The sequence below is a fragment of the Anser cygnoides genome, chromosome 6, assembly GCF_040182565.1.
Source record: "Anser cygnoides isolate HZ-2024a breed goose chromosome 6, Taihu_goose_T2T_genome, whole genome shotgun sequence".
In the NCBI taxonomy this organism is placed as follows: Eukaryota; Metazoa; Chordata; class Aves; order Anseriformes; family Anatidae; genus Anser; species Anser cygnoides.
Genome location: NC_089878.1, coordinates 17,480,049 through 17,493,176, shown reverse-complemented (window position 1 = coordinate 17,493,176; position 13,128 = coordinate 17,480,049). Strand labels below are relative to the sequence as shown.

Below are 13,128 nucleotides of genomic sequence, written 5' to 3'. Positions count from 1 at the left end.
TTTAGTCAGATCTCCATCTGCTTCTCCTGTAAAACAGACAAAGCAACTACTTAGCCACCTTGCTACTTCCTCACCAGTCTATCTTTGTTTTTTAAGTAGGGCAATGGTTTAGTTTGTTATTCTTTTCTACCATATTGATATTCATCCATATTTGATGCAGTCCTTGTAACTTGATTCTTTCTGCAACTTGCTATTAAGTCTTTACTGCTGTCTTCTTTATTTTCCTCACAGAATTCTAAATTCCCAGTGTCTTAAAAGTATGTTTAAAGCTCCCAATTGTCCTCTTAGCTGCTCAAAGATACCCCTTTCTTCAACTTGTGTCTGCTAGCTCTAAGGACTTCAGTATCTGATGAATTTAGCTTGGTGAGGTTGCTTGCAAATTATCTGCGTTATTCAAAATTATGTGATAAATTGTTTATATGATTATACTTTAGTCCATGAATTACCTGCAAATTATTCAATCATACATAACTATGCTGTTCATACTGTGTGACAGGTCAGTTAGTTCCCATGATACTGTTTTTATTTCCTTGTTGCGTGTTGAGTAAAATTACATGGATTTAGACTGTAAGGTGTTTGGCACAAGGAACTGTTTATTATCTGTCTACACAGTGCTTAGAAAATCACATTTATGAGCTATTTTTAGGGTTGTCTGCACACATTCAATATCAATAATAAATAACACACGCTTCTCAGGACAGTTGTAAACGATCCTACACAGAACTTTCTGGCTTCATTTATATATTCACAATTCTTTTCAAAATCACTTGTGAACAAACATTCATGTTTTGTACTAAGTCAAAACAGTATAAAAGTTACAAATCAGCAATAAATATTTTGCTTTACTGAAATAGCCACATCTGTACTTCATTACTTTTCCAGCTATGTGAAATGTTTTTATCTTTTTGCAGTACATTCTTTCTTTGAGAAACTGAAGTAGAAAAAAAGTGATCTAAACAAAAACATATGACATCTTACCAAGCACTTGGAAAGCAACTAAACTCTTCCTTTCAGTCACAGTCTGTTCTAAGAATGAGGGCTCACTGATACATATTAAGACTATTCAATGTTATCCTGTCCCCAGAGAATATCAGCTTCACAGATAACATGGAAACTTATTCCTCTGAATAAGTGACTTACTGTGAATGCTGGAAACCTAGAGAGTTCATAATTTAGAGAATAATTCCAATAATACACAGGAAAAATATTTGCAAAAGACTTTCACATGCTTTAAATTCTAATTCAGATCAGGGAATAAGATAACTCCTAGACAGGGAAGAACAATTGGGTAAAAAAAAGTACACTAGTAGTATAGGACTTAAGAAGCTGAAAACCAGCAGAGGGAACATCTGAAAACCTCCTGGTGAAGTATCCAGGTAGGCTAGCCAGATGGCATATTATTTGTTTTCACTACTTCATTTAACATGGAGACAAACTGTTCTTCGGCTGAAAAACAAAACCAATTAGAATATTTCTTTCCCTCAGTGTTCCTAAAGCAGCCTCCATTAAAAATCACCAGGGATTTACAGATAAGAGCTATGCAGTTTCTCTTTTAAAGTACAGGTGAAAGATCAGAGTCACCTCCTGAGCTCCCATCTGTTTTTAAAAATAATACTACCTGCACAGCATACAAGAGATTAGAAACTGTGAGAAAGGCAGCAGAAGAAACTTGAGTTAGTATGTTTTTTCTTCTGTCACTAAATTAAAAAAAAAAATCATGCATGCTCATGTATTGGAAATTTTTTATTAATATAAAAATAGTGCAACAAACTATGATTCCAAGAAAATCTGAATTGAAAAAGATCATTCTTCAGCTAAAGGGCAGTGTCTTCTCTAAGAGATCTGCCACTTCAAGGACAGGCAATAAGCCAAGCATATATAGCATAGCTTTGCCTCTTGTCCCCTGATGAAAAAGTACAAGATACAAAATCCAGTGTAAATGCTACTGGTTTAGATCACGTGGGAAACTAGTCATCTTCTATCTTGTGCTGTGGACTGAAAAAAGTACCAAGGATAAGAGTAATCTTTTATTCTTTACATAGCCAAAGCTTTCATTGGAAGAGTTAGTCTGGCGTAAAACAAGAAGAGTGATGGTGAATGACAGGCTCCTTTCTTTACAACAGCCTCAGGACCTTCTCTGAAAGATGAGAATAAAAGAAAGCAATATGAAAATGCATTACAATCCCTGATTGCAAATACTTGAATTAGTACTACTCCATATGAAATCTCAGTGCACCATCCAGAATCACAAAGTAAATAACAGTCCTTCTAATTAATCTCTGGAGAAAACTTCTCTAGTGACTTCAACATGAATAATAGGATTTGGCTCTAACTATAGGTCTGTCGGTATCTTCAAAAAGCCTACCAGTGCACCCTTGGCAGCACAGGTGATACTAAACTAAACTGGTATAGCATGCCATAAAAGGTCCACACTGGAAGTTTGTGCCAGCAAACTCTGGAAGTTCGTGCCAGCTGTGTCTCTTATGACATACTGACACTGTCTCTGATGACATACTCTTTTAGACATACTCTTCTGTCTGAAAAATTGTGAGTATTTGCTGGTTTGTTGGTTGTTTCCCCCCACACTAACAGAGGGTTGCATATTGAGACTTCTTTCTCATGTAGAAACTCCTCTGTTTCCATATTAAACCTTTTTTTAAATACAGGACAAAACCTGAACTTAACTTAAATAGCTTCCTCCACACAAAATCTGAATGCAAACCAGGCCTAAGAATATTTAAAGTACAAGCTGCAGCTGTGCTCCTCTAATTTCAGCAAAGATGTGACAAATTATATCAATGGGGTGGATGTCTCGTAGAGCCTCTGCATGATTCATATGGTTCAGTCTGCAGGGCACAGTACTTGGACACCTGCAAGGGAATGCTTGTGCCATAAGAATGGCATGGGATGAGAAATGAGGGTGACCAAGAACAAGACTTTGATTATTTGGATTTACCATTTTCATAGTTTTTTTTTTTTTTTGGCCTGCACATATGTATTCAGTTGAGTCCCAGAAAGTTACTTCTGCTTAACTAGTAGGAGGAATGGATATATTATGTGGACAAACAATTTTTGAAATACACAAGGATATCATGAAGCATTGAGTCTGCGTTATGTTATTGGTTAAAGACTAATATTGCAATTAATGAATTTTACTTGGCAGATAATACAGTAAAATAAGTTTGGGAAACTTGAATGAGTTCAGCATTTTAAGGATTAATTTTAATACACAGACTTGTAATTACATTGTATATTTAAAAGAAAAAAAAAGAAAGAAAAATGCAATGCAATGTATAATTAAATAATTACCTATTAAATGCACAGCCCCACAGATTTACAAAATTATACCCTTATAACGACCTTATTTGCCACTAAGTCCCACAATAATTTTCAAATAATGAGTCTTTCCTTAGGATGTCTGTATGGGTCCTGTGCATTAAGATGTTAGGAGGAGATTAATTCTGACTAGAAATCAGAGCAACACTTCAATTCTGCATCTGATTTTCCCAGGGTTTCTAACCCAGCTGGAGAAAAAAAAAAAAAAAAAAAGTTGATAGTTTTCTTTTTTCCCAGCACATTTTCTTTCATTCACTTACTCACTCATTCTATAGAAAAAGACAGCAATAGATACAGCTTAATTATATGCTTAACAGATCAAAAGCTGCCTCTGTATGATTACACAGTTCAAAAAAAGAACAGTCACCAAAATAGTAGCCACCAAACCAAACTACATCAGCTGTAACCACAGAGGAGCACATCAAACCTCATGTGTATGGTACAATCTGCGCTACCACGAGATCTTCCTTCTCTTTAAGAGGGAGGCTTAACATGCCCCCAAAAAAGCGCAGCTTCAGCACAGTCAGAAGAAAACACAGAATGGGCACTCTCAGCTCTCAGAAGGGAAGTGCTTGGACTACAGCTGCAAAAAAAAGTCGTACCTCGTTTTGTTCTGGCGAACTTCTGAGCACCGAGCTCCTCGAATAGCAGCGCCACGGCTGGAGCAGGGAGGACTCTGTGACATCCTTCCCATCCCTGCCACAGCCATTCCTGGGGTCAAGGCTTGCTGCAGGGCACAGGGGCCTGAGGCACTTGTACATGATGTGTGCCAGATACTGTTTCGCCTTGCAGCTAGTAAAAAGTATATCGTAGTGTTTCTATCTCATGAAGCCTCTGTGGGCTGTAGAGTAAATGTCTCTCCTGGGTGCTGTGTGAGCCAGTGTCAGGCTATAAGGAAACACAGCAGTAGTCCCAGGGATAATGACGGGGCACGGGGATCTCTAGTGGCTTTTCAAGACCTGTTACAGGATTCAGAGATTTTTTTAACAGATTTACTGCTTATGCTAGAAAGGGGGGGAATAAATTCTCCCTGAGCTCTTGCCATGCCCATTTCATGGAAACTCTGAGGGGACACGAACTAATATTCTGCTTTCCACATAGGTAAAACTACAAAACTATAGATACAGTTTACATAATAAGGAGGTTTTATCAAAGTTGGTCATTATGTTAAGAAATAAATTGAATGGAATGTGAATGACTTCAGGGAAATGAGCTATTAACTTACAGGCTATTTTATCAGATGATTCACATACACTCACTCTTTCCCTCTCCCCTCCATTGTAAAGGTGAAATGAATGACTAAGTTGATAAGGATACCAGCAATTGCGGCTGCAGCAGTGCTCAGCAGAAATGAAAAACAACCTTTCTTGCACAAACAGTCCAAATATATTATGAGTAGGGTTTCTGACATTTGTACAGCACAGACAACTAGGAAAGAAGCAAAATACTGTGTAGTCCCATTTCCTAGTAACAAGAGATCCGTATTTGAAACAAATGCAGAGAAGAATGAATGAATTTTCAGCTCAGACTGAGAGGAAGACAACGTGATGCTCTACTTTGAGCTACACCTACACAAAGTCCCTCTCACACAATTTTAGATCATTAGGGACAACTTTCCATACTTCTTTTCCCAACAGTCACAGGAAATAGCCTGTTTTGGAAATACATGGCAAGCAACTGCATGGCACAGACAGGCTGTTTTGTCTCAGCAAATGAAATGATGTATGACACGGCTGTCTCAACTGACAGCTATCATGCCACAAAACTGCAAAACCCTCACTCATTCCTTTTGAAACTTTAAAACTAGTCAGCAGACTCAGTGTGGAGAGTGGCTCACCACAAGAGCCTGCCTTTATTCTGCCTCTACAGTAGAATGAGGAATACTAAATGAGCAAGTAAAAAGCAATTTTATCAAGAGCCCTTTGTGGCTGCCCACTGGCAGCTCTTGCTGCGTGGGCTGGTGGCTATGGAAGTGAGGGGTGTCTGTGTGTGACCCTAACACCATGTGCTCCCTTCCCATTGAATAATATATGTCCTTAACAAAATACCCCCCACCCTAATCTCTTTGGAACTTTGCAAAGGCAAAGCTTATAATCATTGTTCTGCCTCCTTCTATAAGAGAAAACTGTTCCCTACTGGGGGACATGCCCCCCTCTCCGCGTGAAATCAGGCTGTATTTTGAGGCGGCTCCATACCTCTCTCTTGCAATTATGAACGTGTGTTTCCTCACACCATGTGCCATCATTCAGATTACTGACAACAAGAGAAAGTGATAGGAAACTAAAGAACCTGAATTAGTTGTAAGGAGACCACAGTGAGCTGAAAGTCTTTGCTGACAACAGCATAATAATGAACATTAGAAGCAATCTGGTGAATTAGTCATACACATTTTTGGGTAGCAACTGTGGAAGAAAGACCAGAGTTTCACTGTGGACAGCTCAGTGAATGTCCCTGGCCAACACTCAGTGACTGGCAGCAGGCAAATACACAGACTGCCACAAAGTCAAAAAAAAAAAAAAAAAAAGACACTGAAAATACAATGTCATTTTGAAAATTAGTGGTATGATCCCATCAACTGGAATGCCATGTTTGATGACCCCAGAGTATGCAGCAGAATCACAAAGGCCAGAGTGAAAGAAAGGAGAAGAAATAAAACTGGTAATAGGCTGTGGAATAGGCTTCCCTCTGAAGGGAAGCTGTGAAGAAGTGTTTACAGACCAGATGAATAGAAATGCACTTAGCACTGGACATCTGCAATAATGAATATTATACGGAAGAGAAAATGAGCACTTCTTACCCTATTTCATAACAGGAGAGACACTCAATGAAAATGAAAACAACACATTTAAAACAGATTACAGCTTTTTTTCTCTTAATGTCGTGGATGATCCCATAATAATAGTCTGAGAGATTTGTGGCATCTTCTTCTGAAACACTGGCTGATAATGAACTAAATATTTCAGATGTAATTCAAAACAGGGTGGAGCAGAAAGTGCGTTAATATAAATAAAAGGGGCCGGCTAACAATGGGAGATATCCTTCCTTCCCCCTTTAATTTATTTTCATAGAAAAAGATTATAACGGCCTTAAAAGAACAAGGAGAGACTGGAGTCATTAGGAACAAGGAAGAAGATGGAGTAAAAGCCAATGCTAGGGTTCAAGTGCAAATTAAATTTGTCATTCAAAATGAGAATTTCAGACTGATGACAGCTGCCATGCAAGTAACCTTGAAAAGCTCTCCTTCAACTGATATATAGATCGTTAAAATGATTGGTCTTCACTCTGTTTTGTTCATAAACTACAGTAAAACTGTAATTTTGGAAATAAAGCCTTCCTATAAATACTGTGAAATGAAGAAAGTGTTGGATTATATATGCGCCCAAAATGAGGCAGACCTCAAGCCATAGGTTTCTGCCCTGTGCACTAAAATCAGGCAGTGCTGCTTACCACATCTGCGGTCCCAGCCATGCAGACCACAGGATGCGCCACCCGTCAGCCACTGCCGCTCCCCAGCAGCCTTGTCTTCAGAAGCATGCTGTTCTGGTTAAGCTTAAACTTAAATAACTCCTGGAAAGGAAAGTATAATTGCATATATATATATATATATATACACACACACATACATATAATGTCAGAACATGACACCAAAACATACACTAACATTGCTGGTATCTGTAATCCCACCTGTTGAAATGTCTGACATTAAGTACCATAAAAATAAACAACTTTCCAATTTAGCAGCATTACGCTATATCATACACCACAGCAAAACCATAGCTAATGTACCACATGCACTTTGTTTTCCCCAGGTGGACTTTGCAATATTAAAAATATGAATATTTGGCACTGTTTAACACAGTATAGATTAAAAATACCATTTGGGATCTATTCAGATAGTATGGCGATTAAGCTCTTTATAAATAGCTGAAATTTATTGCAATGAACTGTCTTAATTGACACATACAACTAATCTTAAGCTCTTATGTAAAAAGAGAATGAAAACAGAAGATTTGGTATGCACCCCTGTGTGTTTATGCATAGGTACAAAACTAAAAACTAAAACACATTTTTCCAGTATGTCTGCCTCTCTGTAAATAGAGCACTAAAAATGAAATGAGAGGAAAGAATCACTTTGCTAAAATGAAACAAACTGACTTGGTGTAAGCAGGGATGAATTTAGCCTGAGGAACACTGTGGCTGGGTCCTTCCCTGCAATGGGCATAGCAGCTGGCTGATCCTCCCACTTTCTCTACATAGCCATAATCATATAAATGGGCTCAGCAAGAGAGGAGGAAACGATGGGCTGTGAAGCACTTCTGGATGGCATCTCAAAGAATTGCTGTTTCAAACAGGTATAGTGATCAAAACAGGCTGATGCACCACCTTTCCTCTACAAAGAGTTATAACAATTTTTTTTTTTTTTTTCCTGTGAGGGGAAGAGAGGACAGGAAGGAACAGAGCTGCAAAGGGGCACTTTTTTTTTCTTTTCCAAATGCACTTTTTCAGTTTCTCATTTCAATTACTGATCAAGTAAGTCATTTGGCTCCAATTTTTTCTTAAGCACTTTTGTGTTTCACCTCTGGTGACTCACAATAGAGTGTGCAGCACCAGAAGAAGGTGCCCTGTGAACCTCAAAGAGCGGCAGTCTGCAGACCAGACGCCCAACCTCAACACCTGAACAAAGGAAGCATATTCATTAAAAGTACGTGTCCCCTTTGAGGTAGTCCTCACTTCAGTATTCTTTCCTCCCATGAAGCCACAAAAGCTGCCTGCACCCCTGCATAATGAGATATAAAATATTTAGACATCTTTCAACTGGCTATTTCTTCCCTGAGATTAATGCAACTTTCTGCCCACCATCCAAGTCCCGCGACGCTGACATGCATTCACACAGGCTAGCAGAGGAGAGCAGGGTAGAGGGACACATAGAGCCATAGAATGGTTTGGGTTGGAAGGGACCTTACTGTTCCAACTCCCCCGGCCACCTCCCACTAGACCACGCTGCTCAAAGCCGTGTCCAACCTGGCCTTGAACACTTCCAGGAATGGGACATCCACAGCTTCTCTGGGCAACCTATTCTAGTGCCTTACCATCCACATAGTAAAGACTATCTTCCCATTATCTAGTCTAATCCACCCTCTTTCAGTTTAAAGCCATTCCCCCTTGCCCTATCACTACACTCCATGTCAGAGTCCCTGCCCAGCTTTCCTGTAGGCCCCCTTTAGGTACTGGAAGGCCGCAATATGGTCTCCACAGAGCCTTCTGTTCTCCGGGCTGGACAACCCCAGCTCCCTCAGCCTGCCTTCACAGAAGAGGGTGCTCCAGGCCTCTGATCATCCTTGGGGCCCTCCTCTGGACTGGTTTAACAGGTCCATGTCCTTGGCACAGTGCGTCTCACTCTATGCCACACACAAAGTTAGCCATGCCACTTGGCCGACCATAGGCCTTTTCAGCCAGCCATTGTACTTCCCTAAGGACCTCTCTTGGGTTGAACACAGATCCATCCCTGCCAAGACAAGGCAGACTGTCTTTAGAAGCTGAAACATGAGGCAGCATAGCCTCTGTCTGACCTAAGGTGGTTACGGGTGCGCTTACAGACATGGCCTCTGAGGTGCTGCTGTCAGAAGGCCCCACAGGAAGATCAGTTCTGGTGGCCAGAACCACCCAGAAGACAACCTTACAGCTTGCTCCTTTGGGGCCACCCAAGAACCAACAAGCCAAGGCCCATCAGCATTGCGTCCACTCCCCTATGGCAGCAGCACCCCCAGTGAGCACAGCACAGGCCTCGCTCTGCCACCAGCACCCTGCCGTTGACCACCACTTCTCTAGGGAACTGGAGACTTCTCTCCCAGCCCCTACTTCATAGAAATGGTGCAGCTTATTTTCCTCTTGAGGAAAAGTTACAGTCCCCACTTTATTTTATAAAATAGTGGAAAAAAGAGAACATACAAAGGATAGAGTTTAAAAGTAGAGTCAACATGTGGCAGGTTATTTTTTTTTTCTTAATGGACTTGTCTGTTTACAGTTTAACAAACCGGTTTACCAACACAGTGCAAGGTTTTAATTTGTCATCCTCCTCCCCCCCTTTTTTTTTGTTAAAAGAAGTTAGAAGCAAATGCTTAATGATAGTCATAAGGAGTAGAAAAGAAAAGAAAATTTCTAACTCCAGTCACAGCCAAATTATAGACTTGCTTGAGGAAAATACAGAAAACTAAATATAAAAAGCAAAGCATCTCCAAGTGACCTTGTTTTTCCAATGTATAAAGCAATATTTTGCTTATGCCACTTTTAACCTTGTAATATATGTGTTATGTGGTTTTAATTAAAATGGTCCCTTGTTTTGCATTTTGACTCCATTTCTTAGAAAAACATTTTGACTAATAAAAAGTTTTTCAAAGAAATACTAGTTTCTGTAATTGAAAATATATTGAAGGACAAGCTTCCCTGTTTGCTGCACATTATTAGAGTAACTGGAGTCAATTGTCTCTGTTGACATAATGGATTCCCGCTTTTTTAAATTCTCCAGGAAAATTAGCCTTCTGGTTAGGCACATTTCCTTAATATTGAAGTATAATTCAAAGTAGTTTAAGAATAGTCAACGAAGATGAAATAGCGTCTTTATTTTCATAAAACTGTAAAAATATAATGATAGGGAGGCTCTTAAATTGCTCTCAGAGCTTAAAAAAACAGGCCACCCTAGCTTGCTTATTTATTAGGTGGTTAATATGTACTAAGCTATTTTAGACTATTCCCTGCATTAAAACATTAAGAAAAGTTATGTTATTGCAGTCTTAAGTAAATTAAATAAACACCATACTCTTAGGTTAAAAGAATGCACTTTATCTAATTAGCATTATGAGTAATTTTCAAAACTGAATGTAACGTTCAATATGTATGTGATCTGTTTGCAAACTTCAGTTAATAGGAGCAAAGCAAAAAGAAAAACATCTTTGTAGTCAAGTTCACATTCTCATGCAGTACTTTGGAGATGAACTAGCTACAATTTAAGATGGCACTACTGCTTTAAATATAAACTAAAACCACTTTAGAAACCATGACATGTTAATGACTTCTCTAAAATATTTTTAATAAGCAGTAGATATTTTTGTCACAAAAATTTATCTAACTGCTCTTATACTATTAGATCGCATTTTGGTGATTTGTGTAACAAGACTAAACAGTCTGGCATAACATTTTCACTCTTCTCTGGGTGAAGAGCACTTGCGACTGAACCTTGCGGCTCGGTAAGACTGAAGTAGCTCAGCATTCAGTTTACCTGTGAGGCAGTCAGGTAGTTATCAGAACATGGCCCAGATGTACCTGAATTAGGTGACTGCTGACAGCAGAGGTCTCTATACAAAGTCATAACCAGATCCACCTGCACAGAGCCACAGCTAAACTAATTCAATCCCACTTTTAAGTAACACGGAATAGAACAGTTGAGCACAACAGTTAAGAATACAACACAATCTGTACTTCTTGAAGTCTTTTGGCCAAAACTGCTGTTGAAAATACAACGTTGAACTCTAATATAGACTAGAGGCATGAGTCACTTCATCACTGTGCATGGCCTAGTTAGCTAAAGAAAGAAATCCCAGGATCACTGTGGATCATTCAGCTTTACAACAGTTGATAGACTGAAAACAAGCAAACCCACTGGCAACTTCCCCCCCAAAAACAAAACTCTTACATCACTATGCACCTCCTGGAACACCTCATTTTGAATATTATAGAGCATATTGAGTTCTTTACCTTTGTAAAGAACGTAGTAGAATAATACCAATAATAATAACAATAAAAAGGCAGGAAGAATGATCAGGCCTATGAAGCAGTCCCACATGAGAGATTAATCAGATTAATTTTAACTTCTGGAAAAGAAATGGCAGAGAATAAACAGCTTTAGGTCTACAAAATCACAAGTGAGATGGCAAGCAGGAAACAATTACACACTTATTCACAAAACAAATCAGAAGGAACCAAATGAAAGCGATCAGACAGAAGCGATGAGACCTACTTTTACCTGTACTGTACAGGTAAATACTGGAAGTCCTGTCACAGGATGCTGTAGAATCCTCCCTGCAAAAGCATTGTTAAGCCACTTTATGGATGAGGTTTTATTCAGAGATGGACATAGAGCCTCTGGCTCAGGAAGCAGCAGCCCGCTACTAACTGGGAATGCCTTCTGTATACTGACCCGCGTCAGGACCACGGCGGGGCTGAGGACACGTGCGGCCTTGCCACAGCACGGCCATTCTTCTGAGCACCCATCTGTCACCAGGCACATGTTGGAAACACTGCTGCGTTACTGCTTTTAGGTAACTTTAAACCACCGATAGTAGGAATGGTAAAGACAACAGCTATTGTTAATAGCTCATTCTATTAAATATCTATTAATATTTCTGGGAATTAAACCAAAAACACAATAAATTGTGTATGCAGCAAAGACCCCAGCTCAAGTCCTAACATCACTCTGTCCCTTTTTTATCCCTTAGAGAGCCTAGTATCTTTATTAGCTATATGAAACAAAAAAAAATTGAAATGTTGCTTAAGCTGTCATTTCCTGATCAGCATACCAGAGATCAAATGAATATATATTTTTAAGCAAATGAGGTTTTGTATTTTCACACTTACTGTTTTAATGCATTTCCATTTATTACAGATGTAATTAACAAGCTTTTGTAACTTGTACAGAGTATCTGAAAAAGCTATGGCTTCATAAATGTTATGCTATTAAACCCATAATATAGTAAGGGAAGTATTAGTCTAGATAAATTAAGAGTCTACAATTATTAAACCATTATGAAACACAGATAATTTTGAACAACATTACTGGACAACTATCAAAGAAACAATTATCAGCATAATTGTTTTAGAAAGCATTCTCTCATATTAACTTTCCTTGGAATTAGCACAGATTTACAAAAATGCACAAGTCATTTTAAAAATGAGAAGCACAACAGGAAAAAAATAACGAAAAAACACACTACAGTTTAAACAAGAGGTACCTCTGATGCCACTAAAGCATTTATAGCTATGTGATTCAACATGATGGAAACTTTGATTTTTCTCTGCAGCATGAATTTATTTTCCATGCTAATCTTTTTGACTGGAAATGTTTTACTACATGAAAACTGGCAGAAATAAATTCTGTTAAATACAGAATAAAATAAAAAGTGTCATTTTTCTTAGAAAAAATGTTGTGACAAGCTTTACTCCAAACTAATCTATTTCCTTAGGAATTGTTCTGATTTCTGTTATTAAACAGCTCAAATGTATTTCTATGATGTTACAGATGATGAAATGATTTAGACGTGAAATGTGCAAATTTTCATATACCCAGCAATTGTGTTCATTTTGCTGAGTGAAAAAATGCAGTCTTATGGCACCAACTGTATAATATACGACTATCACTTCTGTGTTTACTACTAACCATGTCTACACTATTTTCTATTTCACTCCAGAAGACTTTCTGAATTTTCCTTAGCTAGTGATGAAATTTAGTCTTAATTGGATGATTTTGATTCTTTACTCAAACAATGAATGTTACTTGCTTCAAGTGACTCCAGATAGAACAATTTCGTTATAACTGATTTTTTTGGGCCAACTTTGCTTCCAATAAAATTTTGCACTTCAAGCCACACAGTTCAAAGTGAAAATAAGATTTGAAACACCTTTTGTTTCTCTCTTTTTTTTTTTTTTTTTAATATATACACTGGGAATTACTTTCCTTAAACACTTCCCTTGTAGAGCTGGAGTTGAAGTCTTTATAACTTTAAATCAAATTCATAGTTG

The 13,128-nt window shown here is 38.4% G+C and overlaps 1 long non-coding RNA gene across 2 annotated transcripts; it reads right to left on the bottom strand.

Annotated features, from left to right (window-relative positions):
• Positions 1 to 1,808: 1,808 nt before the first annotated feature.
• Positions 1,809 to 9,182, bottom strand: LOC125182512 (uncharacterized). 2 transcript variants are annotated; one of them, XR_007162464.2, is made up of 3 exons: positions 8,932 to 9,182; positions 6,784 to 6,903; positions 1,809 to 2,137 (listed from the first exon to the last, which is right to left on the bottom strand). It is a non-coding gene; the product is annotated as an uncharacterized lncRNA (long non-coding RNA). The 2 variants fall into 2 exon arrangements; XR_007162465.2 differs by lacking the exon at positions 1,809 to 2,137 and adding an exon at positions 2,975 to 3,524.
• Positions 9,183 to 13,128: the final 3,946 nt, after the last annotated feature.